This window comes from Schistocerca nitens, chromosome 6 (genome assembly GCF_023898315.1).
Source record: "Schistocerca nitens isolate TAMUIC-IGC-003100 chromosome 6, iqSchNite1.1, whole genome shotgun sequence".
In the NCBI taxonomy this organism is placed as follows: Eukaryota; Metazoa; Arthropoda; class Insecta; order Orthoptera; family Acrididae; genus Schistocerca; species Schistocerca nitens.
The window spans coordinates 510758305-510784344 of NC_064619.1; the positions used below are offsets into that span (position 1 = coordinate 510758305).

Sequence of the window (26040 nt, forward strand, 5' to 3'; positions counted from 1 at the left end):
AGTTTCAAACATGTTCAAGGACTGAAGCCCTATGGTGATGATGTTGTAGTGCAGAAATTTGAGTGTATTGGACACGTACAGAAGTGAATGGGAACAAGACTTCGGCGACTGAAAGCTTCGTACAAAAAACAAAAACTCAGTGATGGTAAAGGGTTGGATGGGAAGGGAAGGTTAACTGACAGTGTAATTGACAATATACAGAACTATTATGGAATGGCTGTTAAGCAAAATACACAAAGTGTCGACGAAATGAAGAAGGCTGTTTGGGCTCTTTTTTTTCATACTTCTTCAACCGATGAAAATCCCCAACATAGCTTGTGTCCCAAAGAAGAAGACAGTTGGTGTAAATATAACAAAGGATTGCTAACTGGTGAAGTGTACACTCATAAGCATAGTCTGCCTCATGCAATAATGGAGGTGATAAAACCTATTTTCAGAGACTTAGCAGCACCTGAACTGTTGAAAAAGTGTATTCACGGAAAAACTCAAAACCCCAATGTAAGTGTAAATAGTGTTATATGGTCGAGAATCCCCAAGACTGTATTTGTTGGAATAGAAACACTTCACTTTGGTGTGTATGATGCTGTTGCGACTTTCAATGATGGCAACATTGTAAGGTGCAAGGGATTTAGAAATATGGGAATGAAGATAGGTTCTAACATGGTACGAGCGATGCTTGCTTTAGACAAGTTACGCCTTTGGGCTGCAGACAGGGCTGTAAAGAGTCTAGAAATACAAGCAAGAGTAAACAGGAGGAGGAACAAGAGGAAGCTGGAGGAGGAGTTTGCAGAGGATGAAGATAATCCATCCTATGGACCTGGAATGCACTAAAAAGTTAATCCAATCTTTGTCGCTCGATTCCCAAAACTTTTATTTTCTCATACTAATTACATGTTTTCTAAGGATATTCCAAACATATTTGTTCCAAACTTTCAGTAAATGTTACACAGTACCTTCTGAATAATTTAACACAGCCTTTTTCCAAAAAACTGTATATTTTTGAATATATAAATAAAAAAAATGCAAAAAAATGTGAATTTTCATTACAATTGAAAAAAAAACATCTTTAATAACTGAACTAAAATTTTGTAAAATCCCTGTGTTAAGTTGTAGCCCATATTCCAATAAATAATCTGTAAAAAGTTCAACTTCCTACCTCAAATACTTAGTGAGGAAAGATGTAATTTATAAGCGTTATTTTAACATTGCAAGTATAGGGCGTTCCGGAGCCCCTTAAGTAATAACAGATACACTTAGTCCGCAGAACACCAAGCAACGAAAGCAGCTTCTGTTTTACATGAGACAAGAAGGAACAAATTTGGAATCATTTAGCCCACCCAATACTACGGATGCCAGAAGAACGCAATCATAATACGAGTATGTTCCATTAAGTTTCGGGTGTGCAGCCGCAAGAAATCTCCTTCTTCTAATATTTCGGCTGTATAATACGAGTAACATATTTACAACACAATTCAAAGGGTGCAACGCACCCGACAAGTCGTAATCAGAAGCACATTATGATGGAACCAATTCGTGTTAACTGTGAAACGAAAGCAAACATGGAAGACTAAAAATCAGCCAGTAAGAAAGCAAGATGGATTGATAAACTTGCACAGAAAAATAGCACCTTTGTGACACAAGGGGCCATAAAATACAAATTCTTTTACGTCACCCTTTTATGTACAAGGTGCTAGTTTGTGAGATAGATAACTAACTGATTTTGATCTGTATACGTATCTGTGTCGAATCTACGTGCTTTATGAACGACTGTTGGTATTTTGCACCAGATGGACAAAGTGTAATTTTTACGCGTTTCTCCACACTAATCAGGGAGAACAGCGGGCTGCTATCATCTCTTCAGGAACAAAACAAGCGATGAAAACATGAAAGAAGAACAGTTTTCAATGTACAGAGTCAGATAGTGACCATGATCTTCCCTCCTTGCTCCTCCATGATCAATAGCAGTAGCTAGTGGCGGATAAACTGTTTGTTCATTACCAGCACCGTTGTCAACTATGGGAGATTTAAGAGCTGTAAAAGTAAAAAAAAAAAAAAAAAATATTTATTCGAGGAAATCTTATATCTGGTGCACCAATTATTAATGATAAAAGTCAGTTATCTACCATAGTAATAGACATTACTATAAAGAAAATTATTAGAAATGCATGGGGTATAATAATTGCATCATAAATTTTATCATCTCCAATTAGAGATCGGGCGATTGGGCTGACAGGTAAGGCATCCCGCAACAACATTTCAAATTTCTGGCACATCATCGATGGAAGATTGGACAACATGAGAGAATCCTGGCACACGTTAGACAAGCGCTAGAAAAAAAATCTTCTATATGATTCCAATATTTCGGTTCTTTGTTGAACAGGAAACATCTCGCCAGTCTACTCCACCCATCTGGACGAAGTCTGCATGGCTTTCGTAATGGCAATAGAGGCAGTCTGGAAGCTTACTCTTCCATCTTCAGTACTCATCTTTGTAGGAAAAGTTAATTGAAAGTACATGTTAGGTATTTAGAAAGTTTAAAATAGATTTTGGTGAGGTAAGTTAACTGAAATGTTATTGTTTGTACAAATAAAATTAATCTGAGAATTGGTTCATCAGCATCGTTGCCTGCTTCTCTAGTAATTAGAGTAATCAAATTGCGGCTCATATAGTAACGTCAAAAAGTCGCGCACCGGAAACTGCCTCTAGCAAGCAGGTGGCGGGAGATGACCTGGGAGAAACTGGTGGTTTGTTTTTGCATCAGTAATAGGAAATTCGTATCAGTTGCAAATGGTATTTCTTAAGACACGGTTAAATAACTGAACACGCATGTAAGATACCAAGACAAGTTATCAAACAATGAGTGATTACCACAGCGTTACACGGCGTGGAGTGGTGCCCCTAACGCTACCGGGGGAAAACTAAGGGACTCGTTCGTCTGAGAAGGGAAAAAATCAAATCTTAGCATACGTTGGAGATATACCTGAGAAACGTGCTTCTCTCTTAAAATGGTTCAAATGGCTCTAAGGACTATGGGATTTAACATCTGAGGTCATCAGTCCCCTAAACTTAGAACTACTTAAACCTAACTAACCTAATGACATCACACACATCCATGCCCGAGGCAGGATTCGAACCTGCGACCGTAGCAGTCGCGTGGTTCCGGACGGAAACGCCTAGAACCGCTCGGCCACCGCGGCCGGCAGTTCTCTCTTAACTTTCATCCACTATTACGAACACTAGTTATAGTGTTAGGAAAAATTTACGGCCTAGCATGAAAAAAAAACTTGATACTTTTAAGAACCCAAAGTCGTCAGGAAGCGTAAGGATGACCCCAAACGCCCCCCTGACTTGGTCGAATGAAGTAAACATAAGTTAACCCGAAGTAGACGCCCAAAAACTCTTTCCTCCCAAGAACAGCAGACGATCTCCCGCAATCACATCAGCGCACTTGCCGCCAGCAGACAGACACCGTCCCGCGCTCCTCATTCGTTCGTCACTTCCCCGGAAGCACTCGCGCAAGTGAGGTTATTCCGTAGTCCTTAGGTTTATAAATGACCAATCAAACTGCGTCTCTTCTGTGGTAATATCTCCATTCTCGTCTGAAACTACGCCCTACTCTCTCGTCTATACCGAACTATCTCGGGAGTGCTAATCTCGCATCTGACGGAAGGGGAGAACCTCGTTAGATTTTAAAAACGTCCAATCGCCTCACAACTGAAGACTGCGTCCTTCTGTCACTCGCCACAAACCATCACTATCGCCGTCAGAATGGCGCTCGATCTCATACAGTGTGATGAGGTCCGGAAGAGTTGAAACTTCCCTGTTATAGCAGTTTAAGGCTATGTTTTTTTTCTGTCCCTTTTCCTCCCGCTCCACTCTCATTTGTCCAAATCCGGCTCTTTCTAAACAGTGATGCACTGATTCTCAACTAATCTCACAATCATCCGACTGAAATCGCACTTGGAATAAGAAATGAATGAACTTAAATGAAATAAAAACATCTAACTTGTCCCATCTCCCCTCCAGGAGACTGTAACGCAGTATTGCCAAGGTAACACGTAGTATGTCAGACTATACGGTGCCACTGGCATAACGCACGATTGACATTTCATCCATCTTTATGAAACTGGGTTGGAAAATGAAGGGAATTCAAATTCTCGGAAAGAGGTTAAAAAAAATTGAGGTTTGCTGCTGATATTGTTCTAATTGCAGATAGTATAGACGAACTTCAAATACCGGTTAGCGACCTTTTCTTAGTCCGCTCTGAAGCTGGTCTAAAAATGAACTATGATAAAACTAAGATCACGTTTTATGAATGAATGGTCACAGGAGGGAAATATATGTTTGAAGTATGCATCTGCAAAGGGGTCACATAAGATGTATATCAGGATCAACTTGTTAATATGAAAGGAGACTTAAAACCAGAAATATTTCGGCGTATTGAATTAGGCTGGCAAGCTTATGGGAGATATTCTTCAGTTTTGAAGTCTAAGATATCGACTGAGCTGATAGTTTTTGACCAAATACATACTGTTAGTAATAATTTTTTCCCCCCCCATGAACCATGGACCTTGCCGTTGGTGGGGAGGCTTGCGTGCCTCAGCGATACAGATAGCCGTACCGTAGGTACAACCACAACGGAGGGGTATCTGTTGAGAGGCCAGACAAACGTGTGGTTCCTGAAGAGGGGCAGCAGCCTTTTCAGTAGTTGCAAGGGCAACAGTCTGGATGATTGACTGATCTGGCCTTGTAACAATAACCAAAACGGCCTTGCTGTGCTGGTACTGCGAACGGCTGAAAGCAAGGGGAAACTACGGCCGTAATTTTTCCCGAGGGCATGCAGCTTTACTGTATGATTAAATGATGATGGCGTCCTCTTGGGTAAAATATTCCGGAGGTAAAATAGTCCCCCATTCGGATCTCCGGGCGGGGACTACTCAAGAGGATGTCGTTATCAGGAGAAAGAAAACTGGCGTTCTACGGATCGGAGCGTGGAATGTCAGGTCCCTTAATCGGGCAGGTAGGTTAGAAAATTTGAAAAGGGAAATGGATAGGTTAAAGTTAGATATAGTGGGAATTAGTGAAGTTCGGTGGCGGGAGGAACAAGACTTCTGGTCAGGTGACTACAGGGTTATAAACACAAAGTCAAATAGGGGTAATGCAGGAGTAGGTTTAATAATGAATAGGAAAATAGCAACGCGGGTAAGCTACTACAAACAGCTTAGTGAACGCATTATTGTGGCCAAGATAGATACGAAGCCCACACCTACTACAGTAGTACAAGTTTATATGCCAACTAGCTCTGCAGATGACGAAGAAATTGAAGAAATGTATGATGAAATAAAAGAAATTATTCAGATAGTGAAGGGAGACGAAAATTTAATAGTCATGGGTGACTGGAATTCGAGTGTAGGAAAAGGGAGAGAAGGAAACGTAGTAGGTGAATATGGATTGGGGCTAAGAAATGAAAGAGGAAGCCGCCTGGTAGAATTTTGCACAGAGCACAACTTAATCATAGCTAACACTTGGTTTAAGAATCATGATAGAAGGTTGTATACATGGAAGAACCCTGGAGATACTAAATGGTATCAGATAGATTATATAATGGTAAGACAGAGATTTAGGAACCAGGTTTTAAATTGTAAGACATTTCCAGGGGCAGATGTGGACTCTGACCACAATCTATTGGTTATGACCTGTAGATTAAAACTGAAGAAACTGCAAAAAGGTGGGAATTTAAGGAGATGGGACCTGGATAAACTGAAAGAACCAGAGGTTGTACAGAGTTTCAGGGAGAGCATAAGGGAGCAATTGACAGGAATGGGGGAAAGAAATACAGTAGAAGAAGAATGGGTAGCTTTGAGGGATGAAGTAGTGAAGGCAGCAGAGGATAAAGTAGGTAAAAAGACGAGGGCTAGTAGAAATCCTTGGGTAACAGAAGAAATATTGAGTTTAATTGATGAAAGGAGAAAATATAAAAATGCAGTAAATGAAGCAGGCAAAAAGGAATACAAACGTCTCAAAAATGAGATTGACAGGAAGTGCAAAATGGCTAAGCAGGGATGGCTAGAGGACAAATGTAAGGATGTAGAGGCTTATCTCACTAGGGGTAAGATAGATACTGCCTACAGGAAAATTAAAGAGACCTTTGGAGATAAGAGAACCACTTCTATGAACATCAAGAGCTCAGATGGAAACCCAGTTCTAAGCAAAGAAGGGAAAGCAGAAAGGTGGAAGGAGTATATAGAGGGTCTATACAAGGGCGATGTACTTGAGGACAATATTTTGGAAATAGAAGAGGATGTAGATGCAGATCAAATGGGAGATACTATACTGCGTGAAGAGTTTGACAGAGCACTGAAAGACCTGAGTCGAAACAAGGCCCCCGGAGTAGACAACATTCCATTGGAACTACTGACGGCCTTGGGAGAGCCAGTCCTGACAAAACTCTACCATCTGGTGAGCAAGATGTATGAAACAGGCGAAATACCCTCAGACTTCAAGAAGAATATAATAATTCCAATCCCAAAGAAAGCAGGTGTTGACACATGTGAGAATTACCGAACAATCAGTTTAATAAGCCACAGCTGCAAAATACTAACACGAATTCTTTACAGACGAATGGAAAAACTGGTAGAAGCCGACCTCGGGGAAGATCAGTTTGGATTCCGTAGAAATACTGGAACACGTGAGGCAATACTGACCTTACGACTTATCTTAGAAGAAAGATTAAGGAAAGGCAAACCTACGTTTCTAGCATTTGTAGACTTAGAGAAAGCTTTTGACAATGTTGACTGGAATACTCTCTTTCAAATTCTAAAGGTGGCAGGGGTAAAATACAGGGAGCGAAAGGCTATTTACAATTTGTACAGAAACCAGATGGCAGTTATAAGAGTCGAGGGACACGAAAGGGAAGCAGTGGTTGGGAAGGGAGTAAGACAGGGTTGTAGCCTCTCCCCGATGTTATTCAATCTGTATATTGAGCAAGCAGTGAAGGAAACAAAAGAAAAATTCGGAGTAGGTATTAAAATCCATGGAGAAGAAATAAAAACTTTGAGGTTCGCCGATGACATTGTAATTCTGTCAGAGACAGCAAAGGACTTGGAAGAGCAGTTGAACGGAATGGATGGTGTCTTGAAGGGAGGATATAAGATGAACATCAACAAAAGCAAAACGAGGATAATGGAATGTAGTCGAAGTAAGTCGGGTGATGTTGAGGGTATTAGATTAGGAAATGAGACACTTAAAGTAGTAAAGGAGTTTTGCTATTTGGGGAGCAAAATAACCGATGATGGTCGAAGTAGAGAGGATATAAAATGTAGACTGGCAATGGCAAGGAAAGCGTTTCTGAAGAAGAGAAATTTGTTAACATCGAGTATAGATTTAAGTGTCAGGAAGTCTTTTCTGAAAGTATTTGTATGGAGTGTAGCCATGTATGGAAGTGAAACATGGACGATAAATAGTTTGGACAAGAAGAGAATAGAAGCTTTCGAAATGTGGTGCTACAGAAGAATGCTGAAGATTAGGTGGGTAGATCACATAACTAATGAGGAGGTACTGAATCGGATTGGGGAGAAGAGGAGTTTGTGGCACAACTTGACCAGAAGAAGGGATCGGTTGGTAGGACATATTTTGAGGCATCAAGGGATCACCAATTTAGTATTGGAGGGCAGCGTGGAGGGTAAAAATCGTAGGGGGAGACCAAGAGATGCATACACTAAGCAGATTCAGAAGGATGTAGGTTGCAGTAGGTACTGGGAGATGAAGAAACTTGCACAGGATAGAGTAGCATGGAGAGCTGCATCAAACCAGTCTCAGGACTGAAGACCACAACAACTAGTAATAATTTATGGTTGTGAGACATGGACATTAAACGAATTTAATTCTTAAATAATTAACAGTAATCTAAAGAGGATTGGAAAGATCAATGTTCAGCTACCCAAAGAAGACAAAGAAAGCAGTTGACATCAGGCGGACAACAAAGAGTGAGTGCCCTGAAATGGCAGGGGACTGGTCCGTAGCTCGAAAAATAAAAATGGCTGTGGGTCAAAACAAATGCTAGACTGTAGCCCAACTTACCAAAAAAGACAAGGGAGAAGACTACCAGACGGATGGGACAGAGACTTAAGAAAGACAGCCGGATTCAATTGGCAACTGGAAGCACAAGATCTGCAGAAAAGGAAGAGCCTGCAGGGATCTTATGATGCATGAAGACTCAAAGAGATCACATCACCAAGTGATCGAACAGACTGATGATGATGGATATAAAACGGGCCAATGGTCATGTACTCAAAGTAACAAGGTTGACAAGTTGTCACGTTCTATCAGCAGTGGTTATAGGGCAGTTTTTTGAGCGCCATTCACTATTGTAACAAAAAAAAAAAAACGTTGTCATTTAAAAGCGTCCAATTAATTTCTACGTATTTCTCCAAAAACCGCATCGCACTAATGAAATACGTTTTGATTTCTCCACTTTTGCCTTCTGCATTATTTTAGGTTCAATCGGTATTTTAGCTGTTATTTAAGGGACTTATTTTGATTTTCTTATTTACTACCATTTGCGTTTAACCTCCCACCTAGTGACTCTAACAAGCCTTTTTTTCACAGCAATAAGTTTTAGATGGAGATTTACACGAAATGAAATATATGTAGTTTTTTAGTTTTTTAAACAAGTTGCAGCTTAATATACTTGTAAACTTAGAACTACTTAAGAAACGAAAATGCTGAAAAATATTTACGTATTACGAAGCTAGGAAAACAGGACAGCGTTTAAATTTATAGATTGCCACCATCAGGAGGCTCTTGCTCCTGGATGGCCACGACCCGTTTCGCTACTACTCGCCATCCGAAGCAGAGGACTTTGGCCTCTCTTTCTCAGATGGCGTTATCAAACAAGTTCGTTAGATTTAATTTTTTAACTACAGCATCAGCTAGTGTCGTTCATTTCTAGATTTACATGAAGTGTACTCGCATTTGCGGGTACGAACAACCATTAGCTGTATAAGGTATTGACAATGAAAATTTGTGCCGGACCGGAACTCAAACCCAATCCCCGCTTTATTGGGTTGGGTTGATTTGGGGGGAGAGACCAAACAGCGAGGTCATCGGTCCCATCGGACTAGGGAAGGATGAGGAAGGAAGTCGGCCGTGCCCTGTCAAAGGAACCATCCCGGCATTAACCTGAAGCGATTTAGGGAAATCACGGAAAACCTAAATCAGGAAGGCCAGACGCGGGATTGAACCGTCGTCCTCCTGAATGCGAGTCCAGTGTGCTACCCCGCTTTATGCAAGCAGTCGCCTAAACTGCTTTCGCAATCCGTGCACGACTCACGGCCAGACCCAAACTTCCAATTCGTCAATCCTGCATCACAAGCTGTACTGTTACACACGTTACGTAACTCCCGCATAAGGAAGCGACTTTCAATTAAAATCTCCTCGTCTCCACGGAAATCACTTTACGTGTATACGAGTACACCTTGTGACGCAATTAGTTTGGGTCTAAGCCGTGACTCGCAGGATAGCCAACGTGGTTAAGGCGACCGCTCACGTAAAGCGGGAAACCCGGGTTCGATTCCCGGTCTCGCACAAATTTCCATCGTCATTCCCCTATACAGCTGATAGTTTTTCGTAGTCGCAATTGCGAATTTATTTCGTAACGGCTGCAGTCGCCGCAGTATGCTTTCCCGAAAAAACATTGCATCATTCTTAACACAGCAGGCATTGCGGTATCGTATTTCTAGATTTGTCCTTTAATCCGACCATAGCATTTATTTTTTTCACGACGCTCCAATGACAGCCACCTGCCACGTTTAACGATGATTCTATTTATAATTTTACTATTCTACGTTTTTTGGACATCTACCATGAGTGTCTGCGCACGTTGCGTCTTGTGTAGTAAAGTGGCGGGATTGCTCCACGCCTATGAAATAGGACTCGCCAGCATAGCTAGCAATTCCGGTCTACATCGACATAAATACTCTGCATACCACCAGACGGTGTGCTGCGGAGGGTATCTTGTACCACTAGTAGCCATTCCATTTCCTGTTCCACTCGCAAAGAGAGCGACAGAAAATCGACTGTCTCTGTGCATCCTTACCAGCCTCTTATGTTCTCTTCGAAATCCTTATATGTACGTTGGTGGCAATAGAATTGTTCTGCAGTCAGCAAGAAAAGCCGGTACTCTAAACTTTCTCAATAGTGTTTGTCGTAAGGAACTTCTTCCCTTCAGTCATTCCCATTTGAGTTCACAAAGAATCACCGTACTACTCGCGTGTTGATCGAACTTATTTGTAGCAAACCTAGCAGGGTTTTTAATCAGCTCGTTTTACCCTTCCTATACACAGGAGTCACCTGCGCTTTCTTCCAGTTGCACAGGACTTAGCGTTGGACGAGATATTCGTGATGATGCGAGCTTAGTACGGGAAAAATGCCGGAGAGTCTCTTTGCGTATCACCGAACCTAACTGTAAGTTGGTACTTTACATACACCGAGTTAACAAAAGCCATGGGATAGCGATATGCACACATCCAGATGGCGGCAGTACCGCATACACGAGGTATAAAAGGGCAGTGCATTGGTGGAACTATACTAAAATGTAGACTTTCACAGCCGGAAATATCATGTACATTATAATTATCCGGGCTGTTATGCCGTGGTCGGTTGATGAATTCAGCGTCGATTCCCAACGTTTCGTCTCCGACTGCGGGGTACATCTTCAAGGGGGTCCGTAGCTCGATGGAAGTAGCGAGCCAGTGGGTGTGTTGGACCTTCCATCGAGCTACGGACCCCCTTGAAGATGTCTCCCGCAGTCGGAGACGAAACGTTGGGAATCGACGCTGAATTCATCAACCGACCACGGCATAACAGCCCGGATAATTATAATGGACATTGATGGAACTGTCATTTGTACTCAGGTTGTTCATATGAGAATGTTTCTGACCTGATTATAGCTACACGACGGGAATTAACATACTTTGAACGCGAAATGGTAGTTGGAGATGGACGAATGGGACATTCCGTTTGGGAAACCGTCAGGGAATTCAATATTCCGAGAGCCACAGTGTCAAGAGAGTGCCGACAATACCAAACTTCGGGCATTAGCTCTCACCACAGGCAACGTAGTGGCCGACCGAGGGCAGTGGGGTTTGCGTAAAGTTGTTAGTACTAACGTAGAAGCAGCAGTGCGTGAAATAAACGCAGAAATCAAAGTGGGGCGTACGACGAACGTATCTGCTAGGACAACGCGGCGAAATTTGGCGTGTATGGGCTATGGCAGGAGACTACCTGCGCGCCGGCCAGGGTAGCCGAGCGGTTCTAGGCGCTACAGTCTGGAACCGCGCGACCGCTACGGCCGCACGTTCGAATCCTGCCTCGGGCATGGATGTGTGTTACGTCCTTAGGTTAGTTAGGTTTAAGTAGTTCTAGGGGACTGATGACCTCAGGTGTTAAGTCCAATAGTGCTCAGAGCCATTTGAACCAGTTTTTGAACTACCTACGCTAGTGCCTTTGTTAACAGCACGACAGTGTCTGCAGCGCCTCTCCTGGGCTCCTGACCATGCTGGTTGGACCCTAGACGACTGTAAAACCGTGACCTGGTCAGATGAGTTCCGATTTCAGTTGGTAAGAGCTGATGATAGGGTTCGTTGTGACGCAGACCTCACGAAGCCTTTGACACAGGCTGTCAACAAGGCACTGGACAATCTAGTGGTGGCTCGATAGTGATGTGAGATGTGATCAGATGGAATCGACTGGGTCTTCTGGTCCAACTGAACCGTTCTTTGACGGGAAATTGTTATGTTTTTCTACCTGGAGACCATTTGTAGACATTTAAGGGAAAAGATCGAGAGGCCAGAGTTCATGCACGAAATCCTGCACCGGCAACACTTCCGGAATTATGGACGGTTGTAGAGGCATTATGGCTCAATATTTCTGCAAGGGATTGCCACCGACTTGTTGAATCCATGCCAGGTCAAGTTGCTGTACTGCGCCAGGTAGAAGTAGGTCTGATACGATGTTAGGAGGTATCCTATGACTTGTCACCTCAGTGTATAGTTCTTATTCTGTGGTAGTTGGTCTTTACCTGTGCTATTGTCGTCTGATCTCCTACCAGTGCTATTTGCCCGGGTACTGAGAGTGAGGGTAATATGAAGCGGTGTAGCACACAATGTAGACTTCGCGATCAACTGGGTTCCTCGCTACGCCGGCAACCCTGTCCAGGAGGCGATGTTCGCTAAGCTGCTGTCATCGCCCCGCCTACGGCTAGGCTTTCGCCACGCATGTGCCTAGACTGCGGGCAACGCGTCCCGGTTTCCACACGGCACGAGGGGCCACTTGCGCAGTCCGCTGGCACGTGTGGCTTACGCGCAGCCTATGACCAACGACAGACAGCCCGAATGGGACAGCGCTGCACTGTAGTGTCTAAGCTATGGTTGGCAAGTCTTGCGGCTGAATACTCGCTACCAACATCGAGTTTGTTAAATACTGGGTGGCACAGGGAAACAGGAAAATTTGCCTTATTTAGTGGATATTGATAAAAGGTAAATCTACATTTATAGTATTTGTGGATAAGGGAGAACGGTTTCCATAACATGGACTGGCATACGCTCTTTGAAAGTCTGAAGAATAAGAGGATAAAATGCAGGGAGTGACAGGTTTTGTGTAACTTTTAGAGAAACAGTCATAGGAGTCGAACATGAGAAGGCAACAGCTGAGAAGGGAATAAGACAGGTTTTTATCCTATGCCCGTGTTAATCATTCTGTGACTGTACACTGAGCAAGCAGTGACACGAAGTAAAGAGAGGTGTGGAGATGAAATAAAAACCTTAAATCTAACTAACCTTAGGACATCACATACATCCATGCCCGAGGCAGGATTCGAACCTGCGACCGTAACGGTCGCGCGGTTCCAGACTGTAGCGCCTAGAACCGCTCGGCCATCCCGGCCGGCCCACCGAAGTGCACGGTACAGGACACACAAGTCTGTGCAATGGGTCAGGGTTAATTTTCATTCCAATCGCGAACGGAGCGTGAGAAATATGATTAAATCCCTCTGTACAGGCAGTCAATCCTCTTGTTACGATACATAAACTGGAAATTGTCTCCACCTTCTTCACTTAATAGACACTCTTTCTTAAAAAAACTAAGTACGTTTTCCCGCAATATTTTGAGTGTATCTACAATTCTGCCAATGCAGATCTTCTAACATTTCAGGGACGCTCTTTAGCGAGTCAAACAAACCTCTGACAATTCGATCCATTATTCTTTGTACACGTTCATTTTTCCCTGTTAATCCTATGTAGCATGGGTTCCATTAATTTTAAACAGTCTAGATGGGACGCAAAGGACTTCAATGGTCAGTTGAATGGAATACATATTGTCTTGAAAAGACGTTATAAGATTAATATCAGCAAAAGTGAAACACTGTCAATGCTATGTAGTCTAATTAGATAATTCGGAGAGAATCAGATTAGGAAATAAGACGCTAAAAGCAATCTGGACAGCCAAATAAGCAATGATGGCCAAAACAGAAAGGAAACAAAATGCAGACTGGCAACAGTAAGAAAAGCACTTCTGAAATTTGTTAATACCGAAATTTAAGTGTTCACTATAGCCGACGTAACTGTCTTGAGTCAGCAACTGTATTGATATTTAAGGTAATTCTCATTCATTGTCCCATCTCGGTTGCAAATTTTTATATATATTAATTATATATTTCTGTCACTTTGGATCATCTTCAGATCTAAGTAGTTGCGTAAGCAACCCATCTTGTCTACTCAGAACAACGTATCAGAGTAGTCTCATATGTAGTTCTGAGTAAACAAGACGGTTTGCTGACGCAACTACTTAGATCTGAAGATAACCCAGAGTGACCAAAACATATAACATGAGATGGAACAATAAATGAGTGTTATCTTAAATACAAATTTAAATGTATGGAAGTCTTTGCTAAAGGTAATTGTCTTGAGTAGAGTCTTGCAAGGAAGTGAAACATTGACAGTTTAGACACAAAGACAATACGATCTCGAATTTTTCCGGCGTTATGAGTATTTCACTTGATGTCGGGTTCGCATGTAGATAACCGCGACATCTTGCCACGATGTTTCAGCTGACAACTATCCAGCTTTCTTCAGGCGAGCTTCACACACAGTAGAACTCACCTGAAGTTGGCTGGATGGTCGTCAGCCGAAATATCATGGCAAGATGACGTAATCCGGCTGCAAATTCGGAAACTAATGAAAGATGAGGATAACTTTTCAAATGTGGTGTTACAGGCGAATGCTGAAGGTTATATTGGCATATCGAACAACTAATGAGGTACTAAGTCGAACAAATTTGTGGCACCACTTGGCTAAACGAAAGCATCAAGGAGTCGTCAATTTGATAACAATGGGAAGTGTGGGGCGTTTATATTTTAGAGGAATACCAGAACATAATTACAGTACGCAGTTTCAAATGGATGTAGGTTGATTTAATGCAATAGTGAAGAAGTCTGCGTATGGTACGCTAGGTTGCAGAGCTGCATCACGCCGTAAGTACAAAACATAGTACGAAATTATTTTGTACTCCGACAACGAGGCCATTCACGACACTGCTCTGTATTGCGGCAATTTTCGCACTTGTTCCTTGTGAGTGGTAATCCCTGACCAAAGAAAACATAGCGACAGCCGTGGATTAAAGAGAAGGGGTCATATGTCACAGTAGGGAGCATCAGTCAGACAGTGACGCCATAAATGAAATGTACTGGCCGCAGATTAAATCATGATGGTCGAACAAATAATGTGGTCAGTTCTGAAAACTGAAACAAAAAAAAAAGATGAGAAAATACTGCTAAATTATATTCAGCATTTCATATAAGAAGGAGATAGTAATTTGTGAAGATAAGCCGGCCGGAGTGACCGAGCGGTTTTAGGCTCTACAGTCTGGAACCGCGCTACCGCTACGGTCGCAGGTTCGAATCCGGCCTCGGGCATGGATGTGTGTGATGTCCGAAGGTTAGCTAGGTTTAACTAGTTCTAAGTTCTGGAGGACTGATGACCTCAGAAGTTAAGTCCCATGGTGCTCAGCGCCATTTGAACCATTTTTTGGTGAAGATAATACACAATAGAAGTAACAACTGCAAGCAAAACATTAACAAAATGTTAATTTGAGCTTCCAGTTAGCTCTTAGATCAAGGAAAACACTGTCTCAATCGCCGACGAGGTCTTAGAACTTCGCCATACGATTTACTGCATACCAGTAGCAATGTTATAAATTTAATTTCTAAACATGGAGGAGCGTTTATGGCACAGAAAAATATAGATCGAAACAGCATCAAAACCGAGTGTTGCGGTTCTGCTGTTTTACCTCTCGCTTTGCCCGCCACATAATGGAGTGTTTGCAGGTGGGACACATCGCGAGGTGTCCTGTTGCCCTTCCCGAATCTCTCGCCTGTTTACCTTTGACGACTTCGCCTTGCCCTGCGGCATGTGTGCTGCCAATAGGAAAAACCCTGTGAACACCATTCTCGTTATCGCTGTAACCGACGTGACCTAACAAACGTTCCGTCAACTCCCCTGCTGTACTCTGTTCATCATATGAATAAACCTGATGCAAACAAACACAAAAAGCGGTGATTGGTCAGAAGCCGTTAGCACATGTACGCTGATGGTGTTATGCTCTTCGAAGTAGGTCCTACTTATGTATTATATATCTTATTATTAAGCTACGGTAGATGAAACCAAGATTTTCTAATGTATTAACAGACAACAAATTTTTCCTTAAACGCGTTTGAGCTATGTAGTTTTAGTTTAAAAAATAATCTACACTCACAGTCTCTGTACTGCTGTGCTCCGATTGTCGCGCTGTTAATACGCAGTATGAAAATGGCTGAGGTTGGTTCCTGATCTGTAGTGAAACGCGTGTGGAACACGGTTAAAAGTGCCGAGAAATAGGTTGTTCTTAATGCTTTTCATTAATTTACAGAAAAAAATTGGCTTTGAAGTTTTCCAAGGGACTGCATTTGATATGATTGAGATGCAACTTTTTATTATATGTGTAGCAGAATCGGTAGCGTAGCAGACTAATATGTTGGTGCAATTCACCTCTCACATCAGTTACCCTTTTCTTCGTTCAATTTTATGTGTCTACATCTCGGAAAATTCATCATTTTTATGAATAATGCACGTCTTCTGTTTTGTAACTATATATTGCACTCGAAATTCCTGTTTTCATTTTGAATATAAATTCTTAATTATCGATATCTTAAGAAAATTTTTTAATAAAGGTTGCTTAAGTTAATAAAACATAAAAATTTAATTTTTAGGACAAAAATGAAAAAGGCAAGTAGTCTTTATTTGGACAATGTGCGTTGTTTTATACCACAGATGTAGTCCCTTACGAACCAGAGTGATAAAGTCTCGTAGAAACATGAAAAACAATCAGTTTCACAGCATCGAGAACACCATACAAATGATGCATTTTTTACATTTGCCACTGTACTATTACAATATGAACCCAACAGAACTGATCTGGAACCAAGTTAAGGGATTTGTCTCGAGAAATAACCTGACTTAGGCTGCCAGACGTACTGGAACTAACGCACGCAGCTTTCTCACATGTCACTGCCGAACGCTGGCGGGGTATAGAACGGCACGTCATAAAAGATGACAGAATGCGGCGCCTACGTGACTTCGTGGATTCTGTTGTCGATCGCTCGTTATCAACGTAGCAGAAGACAGTTCCAGAAGTGAAATGTATTTCTCGGATTCGGATAAGGAAGGAGCTAAGAGATTACTAGACGACTGACTGACTAATTCCTTCAGTGGCTTCAGTATTCAACAGTACGGTGAAATCCCTGCAGTATGCTTTTGCATCACAAATAGCTCGCTCACAAAAATTTCCCTGTGTTTAAGTTAGGAATTTTCGTCACTCTTGTTTGTAATTCGAATGCTATGTTAAGCGAGAGCATTTTATGCTTTCCTTCTGATCGCCAAAGTAGTGTGCGGTAGTGCTGGAGCTGTGTCTAATATTATTTCACTCTCTTTAAATATTAAATGACATTCGAAGCTATATTATTTTTCTGCTCGTCTCTTTTACGTCTGAAATGCAGCTGGTCACACCATCGCAGGTTAGTTGGACCAGGTGGCCGGCCAGTGCTGTCCAAGTTTAAAGGTGCCGGTAAAGCTGTTGTCCCGCATGATCATCAGTCTATGTGCGTGTAACACACCATAAAACGTATCCTTATGATCGTACTTGACTGTACGGGACACAGTTGGGCTTCCGCTCCACGTGAAACGAGATCCAATGAGATTCAAGCAAACGAGGAAGAATATGTGGTTTAATGTTTACATCAGGTTTATTATTATGATGAACACAGTATCAGACGGTCACCAGGGCCGTTCCTAACTGAACATGAAGGATGATGATGGAGTAGAATCTTGCCTGTACTTACTACATCTACAGCTACATCTACATCTACATTTATACTCCGCAAGCCACCCAACGGTGTGTGGCGGATGGCACTTTACGTGCCTCTGTCATTACCTCCCTTTCCTGTTCCAGTCGCGTATGGTTCGCGGGAGGAACGACTGTCTGAAAGCCTCCGTGCGCGCTCTAATCTCTCTAATTTTACATTCGTGATCTCCTCGGGAGGTATAAGTAGGGAGAAGCAATATACTCGATACCTCATCCAGAAACGCACCCTCTCGAAACCTGGCGAGCAAGCTACTCCGCGAAGCAGAGCGCCTCTCTTGCAGAGTCTGCCACTTGAGTTTATTAAACGTCTCCGTAACGCTATCACGGTTACCAAATAACCCTGTGACGAAACGCGCCGCTGTTCTTTGGATCTTCTCTTTCTCCTCCGTCAACCCGATCTGGTACGGATCCCACACTGATGAGCAGTACTCAAGTATAGGTCGAACGAGTGTTTTGTAAGCCACCTCCTTTGTTGATGGACTACATTTTCTAAGCACTCTCCCAATGAATCTCAACCTGGTACCCGCCTTACCAACAATTAATTTTATATGATCATTCCACTTCAAAGCGTTCCGCACGCATACTCCCAGATATTTTACAGAAGTAACTGCTACCAGTGTTTGTTCCGCTATCATATAATCATACAATAAAGGATCCTTCTTTCTATGTATTCGCAATACATTACATTTGTCTATGTTAAGGGACAGTTGCCACTCCCTGCACCAAGTGCCTATCCGCTGCAGATCTTCCTGCATTTCGCTACAATTTTCTAATGCTGCAACTTCTCTGTATAGTACAGCATCATCCGCGAAAAGCCGCATGGAACTTCCGACACTATCTACTAGGTCATTTATATATATTGTGAAAAGCAATGGTCCCATAACACTCCCCTGTGGCACGCCAGAGGTTACTTTAACATCTGTAGACGTCTCTCCATTGATAACAGTCAATATCGACTGACTACTGTCAATATCGACTAACTGCGATAGAAGTTTGAAGTAAGAGTTTTAGGAATGGGGACCTGACGATAAGCCATCATTCTTCTTCGTAAATTTTAGTCCCAAAATACGAAAAGAGAACTCTCTTAAGAAACTATCTTTTCCATAGCCGTCCTTATCGTAGACCATCGTCCTCGTGTTCAGTCACGACCGCTGTAGTAGAAACGATAATGAAGTTACTATGAAAGGGAGACTACCGTAATATTACTGATGTACCTTCCGCGCGTTGTTTGTAACGCAGCTTGTTCAGCTGCGTGCATCTCAAACGCTGTTGGGGGAATACACAGGGACACTTTAAAGTAGCTGCTGCCATCTAGTGGGAACAGGACGAACTTCAACGGCAGCTGCAGAAGCGTGACACTTGTGGTTCTGCGTCATGACACCGACGAAGTTTTAAGAATTGTAATAGGGGCAGCAGCTAAGTCGTAAATAGATGGGAAGAAGGAAAATTAGGGTTTAATGTCCCTTCAACGACGAGTCATTAGAAATAGAGCACAAACTCTAAATGGCCTATGTTGGGGATGCACTCTTAAGAAACTACGGGTAACAACGTAGACAGACAGGATCTGAGTTCCACGTTTTCTGAGTACTAGACTAGTACATTAACCGCTGCGCTACTTCCTCTTGGTTGTAACTTCTAAAAGCAAGTTGAGACTGTCCGCGTCGTCTTGAAAGGTTTTTTTTTTTTTATTTTTAAATGACTACAGCTCTGATCAATGATACGAAGTATTTGAAAGACGGAGTACCTACAGGCGCCCAACCAATAGGTCAGCGGAATGCCCCAGTTGTCTGAAAGCATTGATAGAAACTCACAAAAACTCTCCTCCTTCACTCCCTATGAGTAATGAAGGTTTTTTTCTGGTGATTGGGTGTACACTAACGTTAAATGTCGCATTCTGTAGAACTTTTATCGGCAAAGTAGACACAGCCGTTGTTCCTGCAGACTGTTGCAACAAATTCCTAGTTTTGTGTAAACTGACGTTTCTTCCAATTTTACTCACAGAAAAACGAGTGCTTGTACGCCCTGGATGAGACTAATGTTTAGGGTCACTCTGATGGGTTAAGGAGAGGCCAGAATAAAATTCCAAGATTCTCTACTGAAGACCAGTTCTCGAAATTTTATAAGCGGGTTTTCCATCTATTAGGACAACCACATATGTAACCCATGGATTCTAACTGTATTCCATAAAACGTGGTAAGTTGGTAATGTCTGACAATTTGCACCCTCCTAACATCATACCAATGAACGTCAGAGTGCCACTTCCTTCACTCATCATTTAATATTTATGACTCTCATACCTCACTTCCACGCTCTGTTAATCGCATGTATTTATACGGTGACAATCTTCAGATTGACCATAAGTCTAAAGTTCTTTAACGTTTTGTAAAATAGTCGATTTCACTATCTTCCACATTAAATCTCATTATAGAAATGTAACTTGCTAATTTGTATACGTTCCATTTACACACCCGAATTACGACATTTGTATACTAGGAACCTCTTAAAAATCACAGAAATTCAGAACGACAGGCAGAGAAATTCAAGAGGAGATTTAATAATAAAGCAAACCTCGGTGCTCAAGGAATCTTGGAAGGCCGCCGCAGCAGCACTGTAGTGTAAAACTGTCAGTGGTATTCTCGTTCATTTTACCTGTTCGTGTTAATCCGTGGCCAAGATGCTTATCAAAACTGGCTTGAACGTCAGCTGAACCAGTTTCTAATAATCGAAAACTCACACCAAAGAATATTTTCTTGATATACTGGAAGTTACAAGGGTCACTCCAAAAGAAATGCACACTACTTTTTGTAAAAATACAATTTTCATTCTGCACCTGTGAAGGTTTTACAGTTTGTAGATACATCCTTCCCGCTTGTTTTCAAACTTAGTTCAACCTGTTCCCGTGAGTGGCGCCGTCACAGCATGTCTCCAAGATGGCTGCTACACTTGACGTTCGTCAGAAGCAACATGCTGTCATAAAATTCCTGTCCTGTGAAAAAGAGTCAGTGGGAAACATCCACAAGAGGTTGATAAAGGTGTATGGAGATGCTGCTGTCGATCGCACTACAGTTAGTTAGTGGGCAAGCAGGTTACGTGATGAAAACGGGCACGGCAGTATGGAGGATTGTCCTCGCAGCGGCAGGCCTCGTACTGCACACACTCCAGACAATGTGCAGAGTTAATGAATCACAGTGAACGATTTGTCACGATACGTTGGGATAGGAGATGGAAGTGTTTGCAGAATACTGAAGGTGTTGGCGATAAGAAAGGTTTGTGCCAGGTGGGTTCCCAGGATGTTGACAGTGGCTCACAAAGAAACAAGAAAAACGGTATGCAGCGAACTTTTGGAACAGTACGAGAATGGTGGAGATGAATTTCTTGGAAGAATTGTGACAGGAGATCAAACAGGGCTCCATCATTTTTCCACCAGAGACGAAGAGGCAATCAATGGAGTGGCACCACGCAAATTCACCCAAGAAAAAAAATTTCAAAACCACACCTTCTGCTGGAAAAGTTACGGCTACGGTGTTTTTCGATTCCGAAGGACTCTTGCTTGTGGAACCACCATAAATTCTGATGCATATGTGACGACACTGAAGAAACTTCAAGCTTGACTGAGTCGTGTTAGACCACATCGGCAAAAGCAGGATGTTTTGCTGTTGCACGACAATGCACGGCCACATGTCAGTCAAACAAACCATGGAAGCGATCACAAAACTCAGATGGACAACACTGAAACACCCGCCTTACAGTCCTGACCTGGCTCCCTGTGACTATCATCGCTTTGGGAAACTGAAAGACTCTCTTCGTGGAACAAGGTTTGATGATGATGATGATGATGATGATGACTCCCTTGTGCACGCTGCCAAACAGTGCCTCCAACAGGTTGGTCCAGAATTTTACCGTGCGGGTATACAGGCGCTGGTTCCAAGATGGCGTAAGGCAGTTGAGAGGGATGGAAATTATGTGGAGAAATGAAAATATTGTTCCTAAAGGATGTATCTACACACTGTAAAATTTTCAAACATGTAGAATACAAGATGGATTTAAAAAAAAAATAGTCTGCATTTCTTTTGGAGTGACCCTCGTAGTTCACAAACTGTGTGCTAGAACAAAAGATGGCAACGCAATTTCTGACTTTAGTAGCTGACTGACAAAAATTGACTTCTGAGACGACATATTTCTAACCTTAAGGTTAAGAATATTCTTCTCGATTGTGGTGTTCCCCGAGAGCACCAAAGATACTTGTCTTCTAATTAACCTCGTAATATAGCACACCCTGAAGTGACAATCACTTTACCTCTAAACTAAGGTAAGGACGAATTAAGCAGTTCGACAAAAAACAATACTATCGCGACAACGAAAAGTTTTGAAACGTTATGGCCACTGAGCTCAGTGCAACTCCATCGACATTCCTGTTGCTTTTCATTCTCACGTTGATCCATGTGGCCCCAAATACAAAGCAATGTTGAACCGAAGTTTTTCAGTTCGTAGGTATAATGCACTTTAATGTATGTATGTATGTTCACAGCCGTCAATTCGTATATAATTGATATGGATTCTATCGGGCCCTGGAGCGTTGTTCGATTTTAGCAGTTTAAGTTTCAGTCCGTGTTTAGTCCATGAATGTCTGGACACTAACTTTGACACCACTAACAGACTTTACACATGCTCAGAATTTCTTTGGGTTTTGTGAGATCCTTCTATAATATTCTGCTGCGTTAGTCATTGAAGACTTCATGCATTGCACTTTAGGCAGCCAAAGGCGTTTCGTTCAGCATCGCCCTATCTACAGTCTTATGTTTTATTTTAAATCTGTTATGCAACAACTCTGCCCTGTCGCTGTCGAATTGAGACGCATGGTGGCATATTTCTCCACCACACACAAGGCATGACGCAATCTTCTCGCAAGTAACTTTCAAATGCGACTTTTTGACTAAGTCTATGTAATCTTTTCTCAGACACTGAGTGCAGAGGGCGTTATTCCTCCGTACAGGGGTTGGACACACCGCTAGGAAAGCATGCCTGAACATAAATGCAGTTGCTAGCAAAGCCTATAGTGTGCACAGTGTGCACTGGGTGTATTTGACCACGAACGACACCTGTGCAATGTCGTCAATACTTTGCAAGCGTCAGGCATGGTCCTAACACTGTTCCGTGTAGTTGCGAGCGCGTTACCTCGCAGCTAAGTGAATTCGAACGTGAACAAATTGATGTGGTTTCCGTAAACAAAGTAGCCTAAGTGTGTGATATTTCATGAGGCACCCTATGGAAGATTTCAGATACATGTTGCATTATGTTCTGTAAAACTCATGGTCATTTATTTGCACTAATTTCATGGCATCTCATGACATTAAGGTTTACTAGTTATTGTGTATCTGTATTGGACATATTCATTCTGCTTTTTGACATCCGTACAACATTGTGTTACAGTTTTGGATCTTTTGAAAATGGCGTAACGCTGATATCCGTTTGCAGTCACTGTTCACTATCTACGGTCATGTAAACGCGCGTGCGTGCGCCAGACGTGCAGTCATTCCACTTTGTCTTTGTGGCATAGATAGACCGCTAACATTTCATTGCAACCACTCACAATTCTTACTAATATATGTTCCCTATGCCAACCTAAGGCTGCGAGCACCCGCACGTTGGCAAATTTTATTATGTGGTCGGTCTCAGACAGCGGGCATTCCACCACGGCAGACCTTACCTGTACCAATCTGCAACCGTCTATGTTCGATGATACTGTTATTGCAGAACTGTCCAGTCATTCCAACAGTTTTCCACACTTACACTGCCAGCATTGCAAATGGGGCCATTTTCTGCTTTGGCGAACATCGATCAATCTTGGTCGGTTTGTATATAGTCTATATGCCGTGTTTGCAGAATACACTGCCGATTCTGTCCGTTAGCTTGGGGATGTAATCAGGGTTGCCAACTCTCTCTTTCAAAAATCTAGAAGATGAAATAAGTCAACGCAAGTCAAATACTTTTTATCTAAAATTATATATTTTTTTCACAGCGTGCATATTTTAGCGCCTTTGGATTAGCAATAATAAAATCATAAAATTCCTTACGAGTGAATTTGAAATTAGTGAGCTGGCAGGTGTGGCCGAGCGGTTCTAGGCGCTACAGTCTGGAACCGCGCGACCGCTACGGTCGCAGGTTTGAACCTGCCTCGGGCATGGATGTGTGTGATGTCCTTAGGTTAGTTAGGTGTAAGTAGTTCTAAGTTCTAGGGGACTGATGACATCAGTAGTTAAGTCCCATAGTGCTCAGAGCCATTTTAACCATTTTTGAAATTAGTGCACACCTGTAATTTGGGTTTGAGATGGACTTCATTTAGTCGACTGCCACTTTTTGACCACAGTTTATTAACACGTTCAGGAGCTGCGTTTGCGGTGGGCTTCGATAAAGTGAAAGTGACAAGTCTTTTATATTTCTTTTGCAGGCTTATCTTTACATTTTTCGAAACAATTTACCCAGCGTAGATCTAGGCTGAATTTTACTCGCCACAACTTCACGAACTACTCGCAGTTTACAGTAATTACCGTACAATTTATCCACACTTACTGGCTTCGTTGTCAAAACGTTCATTTTCTTGTAAATAGAGTTGTCATATTCGTACCGCTTATTCAAATGAGCCAAACAACGCTCAGTATATTTGTCTGCATCTTCGTTAAAAGTACTTTAATCACTAATCAACTTCCTCCGAAACTGCATCACTGACTGTCCGTAAAACTTGTCGGGTGTATTAGTAATTTTGCTTCACAATTATGTCATAATCACTTTTAGTTCAGAGCATGTCGTATAGTCACTTTCCAGTTTTTAAATCGAGGTTTCGAAAATTTGCATTATATTGTGAACAAAATATCAGTAACATAATGGAACACAGTTTTCGTTTTAAAGGCCTTCCAAATTATTGCTGCATAATCCTCTTCGCCTTCATTAAGAAAGGGTTCTCTCAAAATAAGAAAGGGTTCTCTCAAAATAAGAAAGGGTTCTCTCAAAATAAGAAAGGGTTCTCTCAAAACCGGCCAATTCAGAAGAAGTCTGTCTAAAGCCGGAAGCAAAGAGAACCATCGTTTAACAACACAGTGGAGAACAGATTTGGGTTCTAGATGAGCGAAATCTGAGAGTTCCTTAAGCTTCGCAATTTACTGCGCAAATGCGGAAAATTCGCTATAAACTTGCAATACCAACGTCCCACATCAAACTAATTCTTTTAATGCATTTTTGTTACACTTATGTAAAATGTAGCCCTTCCAATTCGCTTTAAAAATATGTGGATTTTCTATTTTGAGCTTATGAAAAACAGTTGTGAATCCCGCAAATACCGTCTCCACGTATGCTTGCACCATAATTACTCCACCACGCAAACATTTCGGGTTACACTCGTCTGGTATAAAACGTTCCTGGGGGTCCACTGGGGACCGAACCGCACAATAACCGTGTGTTCGGTGTGGGGCGGCGGTAGGGTGGGTGTACTGTTGTGGGTTTGTGAACCATTCAGGGCTACGGTGGTACGAAGCCTCTCTGTCGTTTCTAGGTCCCCAGTTTAAATACACAAACATTGTTTCAAACCATCCTTAAGTGAAAAATGTTGTATTTTCATTGAAACATTTTTAAATTTCCTTTGTTAGAAGAATCTCTGCCAATTGAGGAATGTGTGTAATCATGCAATTCGGATAGCAGTATTTCTTGTTTCAGCGCGACTGTGACATTGTGACAAATTTAGTTCGACCGCACGGTACCTTCTTCGCGACTTCCATTATCAGGAAATAACGTAGGAAACAGCTTATTGTTACAGTCTTTCCTTGAGTAGCTGTGATGTTTCACCCCATGATGCAAAGATGTTACTTCTGCAGCAGTAATTAAATCTTTTCGTAAATTTTTTTCACAAAAAACTAGGATCTGATAGCATATCTCTCAAAAACAGATTACAGTGCTAATTCACAGCTCTTTTACCTTCACATTTCACTGTTATATCGGTTCTACATACTTTACATTCAGTGGTGAAACCCTCTCTCTTTTTAATCCAAGCACTAAACACAGGATCGTCGAACCTTTTGAGACACTTGCCTTTCCTTTTTTTCGCCATTGTCTGCGCTGGACTTTCCGAACCCGACAATGCTTTATTCAGAATATAACCAACAGTACCCACGTAAACTCTTACAAATACAAAATGCCCCCATATCCGGCCAGCTCTCGTCACTAATTAGTGACACAACCAAGGTCGCAGGATAATGCTGAAGCACTTCCGACTCAGAACTACTAACCGACAAGCTCGCTCGCGCTCCTCGTTCCAAACAGTAGCAACGGTATAAATTTCACACGGAAGTATGGATGCAGGTGCCAATGGGAAACAGGCGAGAGGAGAAGTGCAGCGTTCTAAATTATTCCCACATGCCTCGAGGAAACTTCGGGACCAGCCGCCAACGTAAAGTGTGTGAACTGTAGGTATTTTTTGGCTTAGGTGCGACGGACGGCTATGCGATGAAAAAATCGTGACTTTTAGCTACGTTGCTGGAGACCGAAGATTTAAAAAAAAATAATAGCTTCCTTCATCTACGTCTACATAGAAACTCCGCA

The 26040-nt window shown here is 42.2% G+C and overlaps 1 protein-coding gene across 3 annotated transcripts in view; it reads right to left on the reverse strand.

Moving 5' to 3' along the window:
• LOC126263158 (aldehyde dehydrogenase, dimeric NADP-preferring-like) overlaps positions 1-26040 on the reverse strand; it is a 298799-nt gene that overhangs the window by 261979 nt on the left and 10780 nt on the right. The gene's annotated exons all lie outside the window — the stretch shown is intronic.